The sequence below is a fragment of the Lactuca virosa genome, chromosome 7 (genome assembly GCF_052849685.1).
Source record: "Lactuca virosa cultivar CGN04683 chromosome 7, Lactuca_virosa_CGN04683_v6, whole genome shotgun sequence".
Lineage (NCBI taxonomy): Eukaryota > Viridiplantae > Streptophyta > Magnoliopsida > Asterales > Asteraceae > Lactuca > Lactuca virosa.
In genome coordinates, this window is record NC_136432.1 from 162181122 (window position 1) to 162200488 (window position 19367).

A 19367-nucleotide genomic window follows, 5' to 3' on the forward strand; every position below is an offset into this window, starting at 1 on the left:
GAGCCTGCTGGGAGTCGTATTGTAATAGATGCAACCGAAAGAGTCACACCGCCAAATACTGTAGAATTTATCCACAACAGAATCAACAACCAAACAACAACAACAATCGCAACAACAATAACAACAACATCAATGTTGGGGCCAGTCACACCTACTATGGGTGTGGAGGAACCGACCATTTCCGACGCAATTGCACCAACGCTAACAATCAAGGGGCAGGAGGATCAGGAAGGTTCCTAACCCTAGGTCAAGGCGAAGCAATTAAAGTCCCGACGGTTGTTACTGGTACGTTCCCACTTAACAACTCTTTCCCCTTGCATCTTACTCGATAGTGGAGCTGATCGAAGCTTCGTTAGTAACAAATTCAAGCACTTACTAAAACAACAACCCCAGAAGCTAAACGAAGCCTTCACGGTGGAGATGGCTAATAAAAAAAAACGAATCAACCAAAGATATTTATGTAGGGTGCACCTTAACACTAAACAAACATTCATTTAAAACAGATTTGATGCCAGTAAATATTAGGAGTTTTGATGTGATAATCGGCATGGTTGGGTTAAGCCCCCACCATGCTGATACTATGTGTCGCGAGAAGGATGTTTGCCTTCACCTCCCCAATCACGAAACTCTAATAATCTATGGTGATAAACATGGCGCCAATTTTCATCTCATTTCGTACATCAAGGCACAGAAGTGCCTGCACAAGAAGAACTATGTACTTCTCGCTCATGTGGTGATGAAGCCAAGGAAGAAGTAAACATTAAAGACACCCTAGTGGTATGCGAAGTTCTGGATGTTTTTCCTGAAGACCTTCCGGGAATACCTCCCAGAAAGACAGGTTGGATTTCGAATCAACCTCATACCGGGAGCCACATCAATTGCCAATTCACCCTACAGGTTAGCTCCCGCCAAATTTCAGGAGTTATCCAGTCAAATTAAGAAAATTGTTGAGCAAAGGATTCATCGGACCAAACTTCTCACCCTGGGGAGCTCCGGTCTTGTTCGTCAAGAAGACAGATTCTTCAAAATGTGCAGCGATTTTAGGGAATTGAATAAGCTCACTATAAAAAACGATACCCACTTCCTCGGATGGATGACCTATTTAACCAGCTTTAAGGAGCTAGTTACTTCTCCAAATAGATCTAAGATCCGGTTATCATCAGCCCTGAGTCCAAGAAAAGGACATTTCAAAAAAAAAACTGCCTTTCGAACTCGATACGGCCATTTCAAATTCGTTGTGATACCCTTTGGTCTAACGAATGCCCCCACGATATTCATGGACCCTACGAACCGAGTTTTCCCAACCATTCCTAGTCAGCCTTTTCATTATTTTCATCAATAACATACTTGTCTGCTCACGAAGCGAGAACAAAACACTGTCAACATCTACGACTAGCCTTGAAAGCATCAAAGCCGGAGAATATCACGGAGGAAGCACTGCATGGATAGATAAAACTCTCGAAGTCAAAAGATAAAGCTATTGTTATAAGAGTTGGGTTGGGCACTATCTAGGTGATCGTCGATGGGTTAACCCAATCTGCCCACTTCCTGTTATTACAGAATTCAAACAAGACGGGAAGATTAACATGGATCAATATAAAAGGGATCATGAGACTCAATGAAATATCAGTATCTATTATCTCGGATCGGGATAACGGAATTACTTCAAGATTTTGATAGTCACTTCAGAAGGCTAGGGAAACATAGCTAGGCATGAGCGTTTTTTCCACCCTCAAACCAATAGCCAAAGCGAACGGACCATTCAACCACTCGAAGTCATGCTCCGAGTCTGGGTGTTTAAACTCAGCAAGTCATGGGGTACCCGATTGCCCTTGATTGAATTCTCATACAATAACAGCTATCGCACGAGCATTAAGGTTGCTCTTTTTGAGGCTCTTTATGGTCGAAAATGCAGATCACTCGCCAGTACTCTTACGGGACCAGAAACCTTTCGCGAAACGACAGAGAAGATAATCCAAATCAAAATTCGACTTCGAGCATCACGAGATAGACAGTAGAGTTATGCTGACAAATGATGAAAACCTCTGGAAATCTAAGTCGGAGGCCGTGTACTATTGAAAGTCTTTCCCTGGAAAGGAATTATTCGTGTTAGGAAATAGGGAAAAATGAACCCGCGAGACATTGGACCGTTCGAGATTCTTGCCCGGATTGGTTCAATGGCTTACAGGCTGTAGCTACCTGCCGAACTCAGCAACGTGCACCCTATGTTCCGCGTTTCGAATCTGAAAAGGTGCCTATCACATGAGACTCTAATCCTTCCCTTTGGAAGAGATCGAGATAAACAAGAATCTTCGGTTCGTTGAAGAACCGGTCGAAGTCATGGACAGGGAAGTGAAACGTACTAAACAAAGTCGCATTCCGATTGTGAAGATTCGATGAAACGCTAAGCGTGGACCGAAATTCACATGGGAACGCAAGGACCAGATGAAGCAAAAGTGCCCTCACCTATTCTCTCATTCATTAACCTATCTTTCGAAAGAGTTTCGAGACGAAATTCCCTCTAACGGGGGGATGATGTCACAACTAGCATGTTTGCTAGGAAATTCTACTCTCATGTAATCATTCAACTAGTGTAGTAGCTTGTACTCTAAGAGAATATCATACTCTATGCTCATTCAAATACATCTCATGTGTTCAACTAAGGGCTGAAAACCCTAAGAATCCCGGTTTAAGTTCATTATGGCTAGGGTTTCCTTATTGGGCCTAATGGACCAATAAGCTTCCAATTTGACTATTTTGCGTTTAGGTCCCTTAAATAGGCTCTAATTGGACCCACCTTCGTGAAACTTAACATTTTGGTCCATAATGGGCCTAAAATAAATTTGTTTACCTTTAGTGGGCCTTATTGGGCCATAACTAATCCAATTAACCCTAGTAAGCCATAAATCCATTCTTTTATTCCATTTTGGGCCGTGAATTACCCTAAAGGCCCAATGGGCCAAAAAGTAGTTATTGGGCCTCATAATTTAGAACCAAGGCTAGAAATGGGCCAAGCTAATCTATGTGTTATATGCATGTCTTGTGTGATTCCTTAGTTTATTTTGTAGAAATGTGTTAGATCTTAACATATCTCGACCTCTTAAGCAACATTAAGTAAAAATTCTATTAACTAAGACATCTTATACATCATATTATCAAGCTAAAAGTGTTCATATGTTTAAGACATAAAAACTTAAGGTAAAAACCTTGTTAAGGGTCAAAATTGTCAAGAAAACAAAAGATAAGGGCAAAAAGTGACATTTATGTTTTTATAAGGATCAAACAGGTCCTACTTGTTTAAAAATGGATTTTTATGATAAACATGCTTTCCAAAGGGGCAAAAATGTAAATTTTAGCCTAATGGGCCAAACATTTGGGCCTTACGGTTTTGGGCCCAAATTTGCGAAAAAATGAAAGTTTTGGGATTTAAAAATGTTATTTGACCAAAGTTTGAGTCATAAATGTAAATAAACCAATGTTAGGGGTGAAAATAACATTTATTTCTAAATGGGACCAAAAATGTAACTTTTATCAGAATTGAGCCGAAAGTGTCAATTTTTACAAACAAGGGGCTGAAAATGCACTTTTCTGCAAAACTAGGCCAAAAATGTCAAAATATAAATTTTTGGACTAAACCCGTGAATTTCTAAACATTTGGGACGAAATTTCAATTTTTATAAATGATGGACTAAAGTGTTATTTTTACAAAACTTTGGGCCTTAATTGAAAATTTGAGGATTATTGACCAAAAATGTCGTTTTTACAAAAGAAGACTTTTTATAATCAATTTGGTAAACCTCGAGTTAAAATAAAAAACAAAATAATAACGAATGGACGAAATACATCGATAACAATTTTATTGGGCCTAATATTCACATTACATGGCCAAGGGGCCTTAAGGGCCAATTCAAATGTATATTGAGCCCAATATTTTCCATGACATGTTTATTGGGCCTTGCGGCCCATTTACATGTTAATTTGGGCCTGAGCTATGGGTCACATGTTTGTTGGGCCTTGGTGGTCCATTTACATGCCTATTGGGCCTAAATTACCCTTTTACATGTTATTGGGCCTTTGTGGTCCATTTACATGCTAATTGGGCTTGGACTGAAATTCACATGCTTAGTAGATCGTTACTATACCTTTACATAATTATTGAACTTCGTATACTTATATATGTACCTTCAGATTTGATAACATACAACATACACGTAAACATTAAACATAGTATGAAAGGTTGAGAATCTAGTGAGACGTGTCGGTTGACACCTTTGAGTGTAGAATCGTAGCCTGTAGTTATAGCCAGAGTTTCCTGGAGGGAGAGCGGGAGTTTGTGTATAGATCTATACGAGGTGACCCCCCACGCCTTAGCTGTTCGCTACAGCTAGACTAGGCCATTCTAGGGCGACAAACCTTACCTACATCAAAACCGACGCCTGAAAACGTCAAGACAGGCGAATTAGTCATTATCAAGCATGGTTGTAACGGCTCACTTAGAGACTAACTTCATCAAAGATTTCGGTATATTTATACAAATCTAGACGATACTAAAAACATACATACATTGGTACTCGGTCATGGGATTTTTATGATTACGATACTTTTATATGCAGAAAATATCGGAGTTTCTGGGATAAATACATTTATACATTACCTTCCACTTACAACAAAAAAATACAGGGTTTCTATCTGGATTACATTTTTGTTTATTTATACATTTCAAAAGCAGTAAACACACATGCGTTAATACTTGATTTTGACACATTATTTTCAAACCACTTTACAGAAAATATCGGATTTTCTGGTGCTTTATGAACCATACGAAACTTTTCAATCAAACATGCTTATGAACTCACCAACATAATATATGTTGACGTTTTCAAAATAACTTGTATTCTCAGGGGCCCGTTAGGCAGAAGAATCATAAAGAATGTGGGATTTTGTTTTATGTACTGTTAAACATCATTCAGTGAATGTTTTGGTCATGTAATTTAAAAAATAGTAGTTGATGTAAACAATGGCAGTTGTATTAGATTATGCATGGTGATGATGATGTTATGTTTCAATTATATTCACTGTAATGATATTTCAAGATGAAGTCACGCACAAGCCCTCAGACGTTTCCGCCGTCTGGTTCGGGGGTGTGACAGAATTTGAGTAATTAAATTATTCGAGAAGTAAAACAATGCAAAACAAAACACAAGAATAAATAATTGACAAAGGCAGTAAACAAACTCATAAATAATCTCTATTATTTAATCACCAAAATCAACTACATTTATTTTGTTACAAGTTTCAAACTAATCATCTAACTACTAAAACTAATGAAAGCTCTCAAACCAATGCTCCTGGCATGCTGACAATACTTAACTCTACTAAGAGCCTTTGTGAGAGGATTTATGGGATTATCTTCTGACAAAACTCTCTTCACTAGGAGATGACCTTCTTCAACTCTATGCCTGATCTAATGGTACTTTCAATCAATATGTCTTGATTTACCATGATCTCTTGGTTCTTTGGTCGAAGCAACCGCTCCTTCATTATCGCATAAAAGTTCCATTGGCTCCTGAATCGTCGGAACTACTCCAAGATCGCTGATAAAGTTCGTCAGCCAAGCCACTTCCTTTGATGTTTTACTTGTCGCTATGTACTCTGATTCACAAGTAGAATAAGCCACCGTGTCTTGCTTGGAGCTTTTCCATGTAACTCCTCCACCATTTAATGTGAAGTTGTGAACGAAAGCTGTGTCTATCTGTTTGAAAGTTGGTGTCACTATACCCAGTCACTCTCAAAGTATCACTTCCACCTAGGACTAGAACCATGTCCTTTGTCCTTCACAAATATTTGAAAATGTTATTAACTGCTGTCTAATGAGCTCTACCAGGATTTCCCTGATAGCGACTGGCCATGCTTAAAGCAAAGGGCATATCAGGGTGAGTACATATCATATCATACATGATCGATCCTACAGCCAAAGCATAACATACTCGACTCATATTAGCTATTTCTTCATCCGTACTTGGGTATTGAGTCTTACTCAATTTCGAATTGCTCTGAATAGGTTGCTCTTGTTTCTTGGAATTTTCCATACTTAATTGTTTTAGTATCATGTCCAAGTATATACTTTGACTAAGTCCAATTAGTCTGTTCTTTCTATCTCTATAAATTCTTATCCCCAGAATATAGGATGCCTCTCCTAGATCTTTCATAGAGAAACACTTTCCAAGATAAGATTTTACTTCTTGAAAGGTTCGAATGTCATTTCCCATGAGTATTATGTCATCAACATACAACACTAGAAAAGTTACTATACTCCAACTAGCTTTGACATACACACATGACTCATCTTTACTTATAGAAAAACCAAACTCTGACTTTTTCATGGAAGCAAAGATTCCATCTGCTAGATTCTCGTTGTAATCCATAGATGGTTTTCTCAATCTTACACACTCTATTGGGAAACTTTGCAGCAACAAAACCCTCTGGATGACTCATGTAAACATCATAAAACAACTTCCCATTAAGGATAGTGGTTTTGACATCCACCTTCCAAATTTCATAATCATGAAAAATAGTTATGGCGAGCATTACCCTAATAGATTTTATCTTAGCCACTTCTGAGAAGGTCTCATCATAGTCAACCCCTTGGGTTTGAGTAAAACCCTTCGCAACCAGTCATGCCTTGAAAGTGTGCACATTTCCATCCATGTCGGTCTTCTTATTGAAGAGCCATTTGCAAGCAAGTATCTTTCGACCAGGTTCTTGATCAACCAAATTCCAAACTTGGTTGTCATACATGGACTTGTTCTCGCTGTCCATTACCTCTTTCCACTTGGCAGCCTCAGGGTCTATCATCGCTTCCTTGTAGTTAGTTGGCTCATCCAAATTTATCAGTGCTTGATCACTGATAAACGTATCACCATCTGACGTTATATGGAAACCATATAATGTTGGTGGAACGCTAACTCTACTAGAACGTCTAAGAGGCAACGAACTATCAACGGGTTCAATAGGAATCTCATCCTCTGGTTGAACGCTAGTATCATCTAAGGTTCCTTCATTGGTTGGCTCTTGAATTTCTTCAATGTCAATTGTACTCCCACTTTTCGCTTTGCATATGAGCTCTCTCTCGTGGAAGACTCTTCTTCGTTCTACGAAGACCATGTTTTTTATGGGTTTTGAGCATTCTAACACTTCCTAAGTGTACATGCAACCCTAATAACCTTGAATCTATGTTTTCTCTATATACATGCAAATTTCTTTTTCAAGGTTATTTCCTAACTAGCATGGCATGGGGATTACATAAAACATAAAACTAGTAGAAATACATACCTTGTTGTTGCTTGGATTCCTTCAAGACTTTGTGAGCCTAGAACCCCAAATGTTGTGCCTCAAATGCTTCACACAACACCACAAGACTTGGAATAACTTGAGAGAATACCTCTAGCACTCAAAATCGGTTATGCCCTCTCTAGTAACACTAGGTCCACTAGATCACCATTTTGCTAGCCATAGGGTTCCTTTTATAGTGTTGTCACAATTAGGGTTTACTCATGAAGACCCTTAATTGCCATGACTCTTGATTTCCCATGACCCATGGGTTTGTAACTCCCATAGACTATCCATGGAGCTCCATATGGTTATAACCAAACCCATAAACCATGGATCATTAATCCACCATAAAAGAATTGATGATTGTCATAATCAACCCTATATATTTAATTAGTCTCACTTTGATCACTAGATTAATACTAGATTAATACTTGATCAATACTAATTAAATAATACTATTATTAATATATTAGAACTTATGATATATTAATAATCATAAGTGCCTTATTCTCTCATTTAGTCTATCCAAGGATTGCAATGCCATGCAACCCAAATGGACCATGCCGGGTCGGGTCAAGTACATACCAAATAAAGTTATGGACTTAGACACTATATCCAACAGTCTCCCACTTGGATAAGTCTAATAACTATATTTGCAAATATGACTTCAAAATCCGACTAGGAATCGTAGCTCTTTCAAAGTCTCTCGGAACTGAGATGATGATGATACGTCATTTAAGATAAGTGATCATATAATCCTCTGTTCTCATGATATCAGCCGGACAAACACATGGAACATGGTCTTACTTATTGTCCAGCATTTGTTTCTCGATCTCTGATTTGTTTCGACATAGAACTAAATTGAACACATCAATTAGGTTCTGACCGGGCCCGGTACATAGGTCAAAACCAAATCATCGAGGGGCCCAGATATCGCTTCTATTTCTAGAAGGAACAGATAAACTTCAACTGATATGCTTGTACTAACTACTTGTTGAATTATTCACAAAGGTACGTTTTATAACATCGAGTTACCAATGCGTTTTCGTACAATCAATGAATAACCAACTCATAGTCAACAACTCATATCTCTAGGTTTGAAGATTTATATGATATTACCGTCTCACGATCACTCGAGATAAATTCCATGAAGTGATGCAAGTGAGCGTGGGTTGGATCCAATACTCAGCCCTTATGAGTACTCATGAATGTTGTAGCAACCATTGCATTGTCTAAAGCACTTTAGACAAATCATACAAGCCAAATTCATGACAGTCTTGATTCATATCTACTTCCAACATATGACTGACTGTGGATGGTTTGAATAATATGATATATACCATAACATAATTATTCTGGAAGTCAAAACATGCAAAGTGAAACATAAGAATAATACTAATCTTATATGGCCCCAACACTTTGAGTGTAAATAAAAACACCTTTTATTTAAGCACCATATTGATTACTCATTATTTATGTTTCGATTAATCAACTTTATGCTTGAATTAAAACACTAGTTGTCCCATGCTCCAAGCATGTACACTATGTTTTTCCAAACAACAATTATGCCATACTCCAAGTATGCATACTATGTTTACATATGGTCCTCTCTTTGTGAAATAGATCAATTGACAATATTCCAATGATGCTAATTTCACAATTCCAATCCTCGTTGTAAATGAAAGAATACCAAACTCTTGCCATCTACTGTAATCTGTTAGATTCTAAACTTATATGCAATGATCCCCTTGTAATGACTATGCACAGAAGTCACAAAGACTTGGCAACAGAAATTACAAAGTATTCCAATGGAAAACAATTCCATGGAAATGAAGTCTCAAATTCAAAGTACATTCCTTTGAACATCCTTCTTAGCATTAAGTTCTTTAATCTTACACAAATTCAAAGTATAACTTCCACCTATGGAGACAATTCCATATTACCATTTTGACCATCACTTCTGAACAAGAGTTGTCTCTTTTCAAAATATGTCAATATGGTCCTTCCTCTATACTTCTAATTGTCCATGAGCAACCAATCTTTGGTAAACCTCAGATTGTCCTCGACAACCTTGCTTAATCATTTTAGTCATTTCCAGTTCTATTCCTTTTTCCATCTTAATGCCCTAGGCATTTGGAAAATTTAGAATGGATGAATATTATAGCACATGTAATCAAACCTATACCCAAAGCATATGGGACATGATTTATGCTATAAAATTTTTTATTTGCCATGTTTTCATAATTCGAACTATGAAGAGGGATGCCGTAATCATAATCGAATTTTGAGAACGCAACATATATAGAATTTCCTTATGTTAAACCATTCCAACATAACATTCATATATATTCTTGACTAAAGTAGATTAAATTCTCAATCTAAGCTTGTAGAATTGGAGTGAGGTATAAAATCCTCTCCCTTAATTATAGCAAAACAACTTTTTCAAGGCGAATTGAAACTTTTGTTTTCTATAATTAACATTGCTAACCTGCAATATTTAACATAATCATCATGCTGCCACTAGCATAATGATTACCAGCATAACACTTTATGCTACCACTAGCTTTGACATTTACTCAGAAATCTATTGGACTTCTAGAAATCAATACTTTATTGACTTTCTTACCAAAGTTCATATTTCTGATACTAGATTGCTTTGATAAGACTTTATCAAAAACATACACCTTTCCTTAGATATCTCACATGTTTGTCTAGACCTTTTGCAATTCTCACTAGTTAGTGTGTCGGTTAACCACACACGCTCCACTAACTATATGAGAATGCAAATATCACAACCGCTATCTACTTAAAATCTTCTTAGTGGAAGCGTTTCCTCACCATCATTTTCATGAATCGAAGAGAAACCTTATGACACTTAGATTTTATGGTGTATGTGTTCCTATCCATGTGAATTTGTCATAACCATAATCACAGGACTAGGTTAGTGACACTTCCAAATTCATAGGGACTGAACTTGTGCAATCTTAATTTCTTGCCACCTGGTAGCACAATGCCCACCATTGCTTCCGGGTTGTTATGCAAACAATTGAGAACTCATAGAACTCACAAGCATAATCAACTTTCAACTGGAACAGACACAGAAACAAGAATATGTCAACACGATAGGTTACAAACCTCAAGTCGTGGGCTAGTGATTAACAAAACTCTTGATTTAGTTCTTGAAACTATTTCAGAATCATTTAGACTCCCACTATCCTCTTGACATATAAGACTTCTCTTTGTCAAGAACCATTCCTTGACAAAACAAATATTCAAGATCTAGTGCGGATTCTTATCAAGTTAAACACTTCTCACTATTGGTCTTAGCTGGTCTTTGTTTTATCCAAAACATCACAACTTACCAATCTCAAATGTACAAGAATAGGAAACATCTTACCCTACATTTGACAAGTGTTATGAACTTTCTAAAGACTATGTCACTCAAGTTACAATCTTGGAGTATAACTCAGGATTTGTTTTTGGCACGAAGTATGAATTATCTTTTGATTTAACCATTTCAACAATTCACGATTCCTCTCCTCAGGCAACAAACACACTAAGGTGTCCTTAGAGGATCAATTGTGATATGGTTCCATAATCACTAAGATAATCATAAAACAAAATACACAAGTACTCTCCCATCTCTTCAGATTGGAGAAAATTTTATCTTTCTGCCTTATTTGATTCTTCTTATTCATTCTGCCATACATTGAAACTTTTCCAATGTTTCAGAATTACACTTAAACTCGTAAGCATAACTATATTTACTAAACTTTAGTAAATCATAACGAATAATCTTATCTATCTTTGTGGTGGACCTGACCGGCACACAACCAAGTGTACCCAATCTTTTAGTCCTTCACTTGACTCACATGTACATGTGAACAAGGAATTAGTCTTAATTTCCCAAGGACGAAAACTTCTCATTCATCATACAATACAAGTTGCATGATTCCAAGTTTCTATCTAACTGAAACTTGGGCGATGAGAATTTTTCCTTATTTGGTAAATTATGATACTACCACAAATGAAAGAATCAAATCCATTTTCAAATATTGCTATTAATGGAAACATATAATCAACAATTTTTCACAAATGCCATTGTAAGGATACTTAAAATAAATAAAATCAAAACTTTTCTTTATTTTAAAACTTTGCGGAAAACTTATCCTTACAACCCATATGAAAACCTTGTTGTTATCTATTCTTAAGCAATATGTCTCAACTCTTAAGTAATAGCTCAAAATTCTGATCACCGAACCATGCGATCAAAATCCCTCTTCGCGATCAGAATCAGCATATACTTCCTTTAAGTTTCTTCACTTTTCTTTGATTCTTAAAACATCAACATGTGACCCAGTCACATCATGCAATAAGAATCTCAGAATAGAAACTTAATAGAGTTAGACAATGGACTTTACCTGAAGTAGAGTCAAACATTTGACTTTACTATCCTTATGGACTTTTAGGTAAATTTGGCAGCTTCGCAACCAATGCCCTTCCTTTGGCAACAGAAACATATGGACTCTTTGGAAACGGTACACGAGACTATCACAGACTTAGCCTTTCTCTTTACCATTTGGTCAACCGAGTTGACTATGGCCAATCCCTTTCAATTGGGAAGAGAAAGTTTTTTTGGACTTCCAATGTTACCATTGTCAATGTCCATGGAAGTTTGGGAAGTTGATCTTCCAATCAAATTTTGCTTTACCAATGCTCCAAATCATTGCTGATTCAGCATCATCAAGCAAATAGGTAAGATCATTAAGGGTCATGTCGTGATCTGTTATCAGGGAGTGACCAAGTCAACAGCCAGCTACCTTGAGACTTCGACACCCTACTCTCCCGGCTTGTCAATATGTGACTTAATCTCCAAGACCTAAGCACATATAGACTTTGTTTGCCAATAGGGATTGAGTGACTTAGAACTTATCATGTCTTGAAACTTGTGGGATAAGGAGATTTATTGGAGGAGGTGGAGGAAGTAAAGTATGATTTCCAGTCCCACTAATGCACAACAAAGGGATTGATCTTTCACCTTGGTTGCCATTTGGGATATCATCTTCATTAGGAAGCTTGTTCCTAAAGATTTGGGAAGACCATAGCTGTCTAAACTAGACATCTATAATAGGAGAAATTCAAGTTAGTTGATTTAAAGTCCTTGATATAACACCCAATATGAAATATTAAGGCTAGGACCCAACAACCTATTTATAACTGGAAGAGGGATGCCGTAATCCAAATTATAAAATAGTTGAAGGTAGGTAAATGACGATTTACCAATTTCCTACCATAAAAACGAAATATAATTAAGTTTTTAATTGGATTTGAAACTCCTAGATCTTTTGAGATACATTGAACTTTCAATGGCATGTTTGAATCTCGATTGTGCCCTCTCAAGTTTGTGACTGGGATGCCGAGGATCACAAACAAGGTGTGAATAACCATACAAATTGACTTGGTACCCTCAACAATATTACCTAATTGATGTGCCGGTTAACCACACACGCTCCACCGATCTATAATAAAGTCAAGTTACCCTTTGCCACTCTTACTAGTCCATGTTAGTGTGCCGGTTAACCACACACGCTCCACTAACGACTTGGTAAGGTACAAAGTGTAATTTTATGGGCTAGCACCAATTTCACATTTTCCTAAAGTAACTAAGATTGGGAATTTATAATGTATAGTTACTTTATAATTCATTATACTTTTAACGAGTATTTAAAGTCGTATCCTACCCGTTCGGCTAACGACCCTCCACCGATCAAGGAAGCGGTGGGTGAGAGTGGACACCCATTAAGTCACCATTTTATAGGCAACAACCTTATACCCCCCTTATAGACCGGCTTCGTGAATGAGGCCTACTAACGGTAAGAATGACATATTCTTATACATATATATATATATATATATATATATATATATATATATATATATATAATTAAAATTATAATAATAGTATAAGGGTGTATTTTAAACATTTAAAATACTTGGTGGTTTAATCTATTAATTAAACTATACTTAATTTAATTAAACTTAAACCATGTCTTTATGGAATTATTAACTCTTTTAATTAAACACTTTAATTAATTTAATGAAGTCCATAAAGCTTGAATTTTACCTTTAAAAAATTCTAAGAGTTCAATTTGGAATTAAAGTGTAAGGCTTTTCAAATTCCAAAACTTGAGGGCAAGAATTGAAACTATTCCAAGTCTCTTCAATTTGTAACTTATGAGTTTTAATGGTTCATAAAATGAAGACTCTTCATTTTATGAAACCTCTTTAGTTCTTTAATCATAATTAAAAGAAGTGACTTTTGGTTATCCATAACTTGAGGACAAGTTATGGACACCATCATTAGCATTAAGATCATGAATTAAACAAGCATGTAAGTTACACAAAATTCCTATGATCTTCTAAAAACTCATAAGAACAAATATTCATATCAAACAATTTCAAGAAAATCATATAAACATATACAATACTTGAAAATTGATAAAAGTCATGTAAAATGGGTTAACATAATCATTATCATTTTGAAAAACAGATTTTACAAGTCCAAAACAGATTGGGATAATGATCTTAATCCATTTCCAGCAACAAAACTCGAAAAAACTGCCCAGCACGCTCCTACTCGCCGAGTGCATTATTCTACTCGTCGAGTAGGATGAATTTGTTCATGGACTCGGCGAGTCCTCCCCATGGACTCGGCGAGTCCAGTCGTCAGAATGCAGAATTTTGATTTTTTAAGCAGTTTTGCATCAAGTATACAGAAAACAATCCTAGGCTCTGATACCACTGATGGGTTTTGAGCATTCTAACACTTCCTAAGTGTACATGCAACCCTAATAACCTTGAATCTATGTTTTCTCTATATACATGCAAATTTCTTTTTCAAGGTGATTTCCTAACTAGCATGGCATGGGGATTACATAAAACATAAAACTAGTAGAAATACATACCTTGTTGTTGCTTGGATTCCTTCAAGACTTTGTGAGCCTAGAACCCCAAATGTTGTGCCTCAAATGCTTCACACAACACCACAAGACTTGGAATAACTTTAGAGAATACCTCTAGCACTCAAAATCGGTTATGCCCTCTCTAGTAACACTAGGTCCACTAGCTCACCATTTTGCTAGCCATAGGGTTCCTTTTATAGTGTTGTCACAATTAGGGTTTACTCATGAAGACCCTTAATTGCCATGACTCTTGATTTCCCATGACCCATGGGTTTGTAACTCCCATAGACTATCCATGGAGCTCCATATGGTTATAACCAAACCCATAAACCATGGATCATTAATCCACCATAAAAGAATTGATGATTGTCATAATCAACCCTATATATTTAATTAGTCTCACTTTGATCACTAGATTAATACTAGATTAATACTTGATCAATACTAATTAAATAATACTATTATTAATATATTAGAACTTATAATATATTAATAATCATAAGTGCCTTATTCTCTCATTTAGTCTATCCAAGTATTGCAATGCCATGCAACCCAAATGGACCATGCCGGGTCGGGTCAAGTACATACCAAATAAAGTTATGGACTTAGACACTATATCCAACAGTTTTCACTAGGTCTGTAGAAAATGTATCCAAAAGGACTTTTGTGGGTAGCCAATGAAAATACACTTCTCATTTATGGCTTCTATCTTGTCATGAGTCTCTCATCTAACGAAAGCATCACATGCCCATACTTTGATATGTGCTAACGAGGGAACTTTCCCTGTCCACATCTCGTGAAGTGTTTTGGCAATCTTTTTAGTAGGCACAAGATTGAGGATATTGGTGGTTGTCTCTAAGGCATACCCCAAGAAGGAAATGGGAAGAGTGGCGTGGATCATCATGGAATGAACTATGTCTAACAAGGTCCGATTGCGCCTTTCAGTCACACCATTTAGTTGTGGCGTTCTAGCAGGAGTTAATTTTGAAACTATTCCACATTCCTTGAGGTAGTCGTGGAACTCGATACTTAGATACTCTCCTCCTCTATCAGATCGGAGCATCTTTATTTTCCCGCCTAATTCATTCCCGACTTCATTTTTAAACTCTTTTAACTTTTCAAAGGTTTATGATTTATGTTTGATCAAGTAGATATAACCATATTTGCTATAATTATCTGTAAACGTTACATAAAACCGATTAGCATCTCTTGTGGTGGATCTGAAGGGTATACACACATCTATGTGTATGAGGTCCAACAAACCTTCACCTCTTTCACAATATCCAGTGAAAGGTGACTTTGCCATCTTGCTCAAAAGACAAGATTCACATTCATCATTTGGCCTTAGGTCAAATGATTCCATGACTCCATCCTTTTGGAGTTGGGCGATGCGTTTCTTGTTAATGTGCCCAAGACGTTAATGCCACAAGCATGCCTTGTCTAAACCATTAGACGAATCAATGTAAAATACATTATTTCCTAAGCTATCAACACAAGCCACTGTTTCATACACACCATTACAAGATAAAGCTTCTATATATAAAAACACCATTTTTATAACCTAAAATTGAACCATTCAAATCATTAAACGAGTAACGAAAACCTTGTCTGAACAGTGTATGAAATGAAATAATGTTTCACGTCATTTCCGACGAATAGCAACAATCTATCAAATATAAACTAACATCACTACTAAGCATAAGATGATAAGTCCCAATCTGGCTATCAGGAGAAAATCGCCTATTTCCCATGATCAGATTCATCGTCCCATGCTCCACCTCTTCACTTTCTTTTAGCCCCTGCAATTCAGAACAAATGTGAAAACTATCTCCTGTATCAAGGACCCAATAAGGAGTAGATTGTGAGTTACTATTTTGAATAATGTATGGACCTGCTGATGATGGCTTCACCTTGCCATCCTTGATGTCTTCCAGATACTTGGGGCAGCTCATCTTCCAATTCCCCTTGTCATTGCAATAGTAACAAGTGACCTATTTGGGGTCACTAACAACTGGAATGTATGAGTTGGGCCTCGCCTTTGGGCCATTTCTAGATGACCCAACATGGGCCTTTTTCTTCAAGTTAGCTTTGGGAGCAACCTTCCTCCTCTTCCATATTCCTTACCCAATGGCGAGAATGGGAGAATTAGTGAAGGGGCCGAATCCTTTCCCATTCATTCCCGACTCAGTAGTCTGTAGTAAGTTGTCGAGTTGGGCCAATGTGGTTTTTGTGTTGTTCAAATGATAAGCCATTATAAACTAATCATAACAACTTGGCAAAGGGTTCAAGACCATGTCAATGGCCAACTCCTCGTCAAAATTCACATTGACCCTAACAATGCGTTCCACGTATCTTTGCATTCTCTACACGTGGTTGCACACAAACTCTACCTATTTCATGTTGCAATCCATGAGATACTTGACCACTTCATGTTTCTCTTGATGAGCTCTCTTATGGTACTTTTCCACAAGGTCATTATTCATCTCATATGGCCAGTAGTCCTTATAGAATCTCTACAATTAAGGAACCATTGTAGCGACCATGATGCAAGCAACTTTTGTTGCATCGTCGTAGTGTTTCTTTTAGGAGGCTAGTTTTTCCAGAGTAGTATTGGCTTCATTGATTTCAACGAGTTTTTATTCAAGGACATATTCTTTCCCCTTGAATCGAAGAGCCATCATGATGGTACACATTAAATCATTGTAGTTGGTTATGTTGGATAAGGTGTCTAAGTCCGTAACTATAGTTGGTATATACTTGACCCGACCCGACATGGTCCATTTGGGTTGCACTTCACCGAAACAATTTGTATGGATACTCTTTAGAGAATAGTATATTATGATTTATTAAAATATTATAAGTTATAATATATTAATATGAAATCATATTATTTAATTAGTATTGATCAAGAATTATTTTGGAATTAATTTGGTGATCAAAAAGAGACTAATTAAAATATGGACTCTTATATATATAGAATGGGCCAATGTTTATTTAGAATGGGCTAAGCTTGCATGGATAGTCCATGAAATTTTTAACCCATGGATCCTATGGAAATGAAAGGTCATGGGTATTAGGGTTTACATGGATGTAACCTTAATCCACCATACTATATAAAGAAGTCTTTGGCACATGAAATGGGACTAGTGTGTGAGAACAAAGGGTGGGCCGATTTCTATAAGTGTTTCATATTCTCTCAAGCTTTCCAAGGTGTTTTGGTGATTTTTGATTCCACTTGAGGCATCCACATTATTGGTGCTAGGCTCTCAAGACTCCAATCAATCAACCACAAGAAAAGGTATGTTATTCTACTAAGATTTTTATATTACAAGTACCCCATAACATGCTATTTAGGTTGAGAACCTTGGAAAATCAAATTTGCATGTATATTAGTGAGAACATAGATCCAAGGTTTCTAGGGTTTCATGTACATCATAGGAGTGTTAGAATGCTCAAAACCCATCAGTGGTATCAAAGCCTAGGCTTGTTTTCAATATACTTGATGCAAACTGCTTGAAAAAGTCGAATTTCTGCTCACTGTTCATTGAACTCGCCGAGTCCATGGGGGGACTCGACGAGTCTAAGTGGAAACTCATCCTACTCGTCGAGTAGGTTCTTGCGCTCGGCGAGTAGGAGGCCCTGTGTACAGATTTTCGAGTTTTGCTGCTGGAAATGGACTAGAATCATTACCCTAAACTGTTTTGGTCTTATAAAACCTGTTTTTGATGTGGTAATGATTATGCTAATCCATTTACAATGGTTATTATCAAATTTTCAAATTTTTATATATGTTTATATGATTCTTGAAATTGTTGATATGAATGTTCATACTTATGAGTTTCAGTAGATCATAGGAATTATTTGCAAATTGTTTGTTAGTGTAATTATTGATCTAATTTCTAATTAATGGACTCCATAACTTGTCCTCAAGTTATGGAATTCCAGACTCTTTTTCTTTAAAAACTATTAAAACTCATAAGTTATAGAGATGAAAAGTCTTGAATAGTTTCAAAACTTGCCCTCAAGTTTTGGATTTTGTAAAGTCTCACACACACTTTAATTCCAAAACCTAGAGTTTTAAAAGCATAAACTTCAACCCTTATACTTTATAATATTATAAGTTAATAATATATATATATATATATATATATATATATATATATATATATATATATGCATAAGCTCAAGTCAGTCTTACCGTTAGTAGGCCTCATTCACAAAGCCGGTCTATAAGGGGGGTATAAGGTTGTTGCCTATAAAATGGCAGCTTAATGGGTGTCCACTCTCACGCACCACTTCCTTGACTGGTGGAGGGTCGTTAGCCGAACGGGTAGGACAATGACTATAATTATCATTAAAAAGTATAATGATAAATATTAAGTAACTAAACCTTTTATAAATTCCCAATCTTAGTTACTTTAGGAAAATGTGAATTTGGTGCTAACCCATGAAATTACACTTTGTACCTTACCAAGTCGTTAGTGGAGCGTGTGTGGTTAACCGACACACTAACATGGACTAGTAAGTGTGGCAAAGGGTAACTTAATTTTTATCATAGATCGGTGGAGCACGTGTGTTTAACCGGCACATCGATTAGGTGGTAAAGTTAAGGGTACCAAGTTAATTTGCATGGTTATTCACACCTTGTTTTGTGATCTTCGGCATCCCAGTCACAAACTTGAAGGGCACAATCGAGATTTAAACATGCCATTGAAACGTTCAATGAATCTCAAAAGAATCTAGGAATTTCAATTCATTAAAACCTAATAATTTATTTCATTTTTCATGGTGGAATTTGGTGAATCGTGATTCACCTACCTTTAAATATTTTATAGCTTGGATTACGACATCCCTCTTCCAAATTATAAAGTATTGTGTTGGACCCTAGCCTTAATATTGTTGGATTAGTGTCTAAGTCCATAACTATATTTGGTATGTACTTGACCCGACTCGGCATGGTCCATTTGGGTTGCATGGCATCACGCATTTAGATAGACTAAAATGAGAGAAATAACACTTAAGGTTTGGTAATATATTATAAGTTCTAATATAATAATAAGATTATTTAATTAG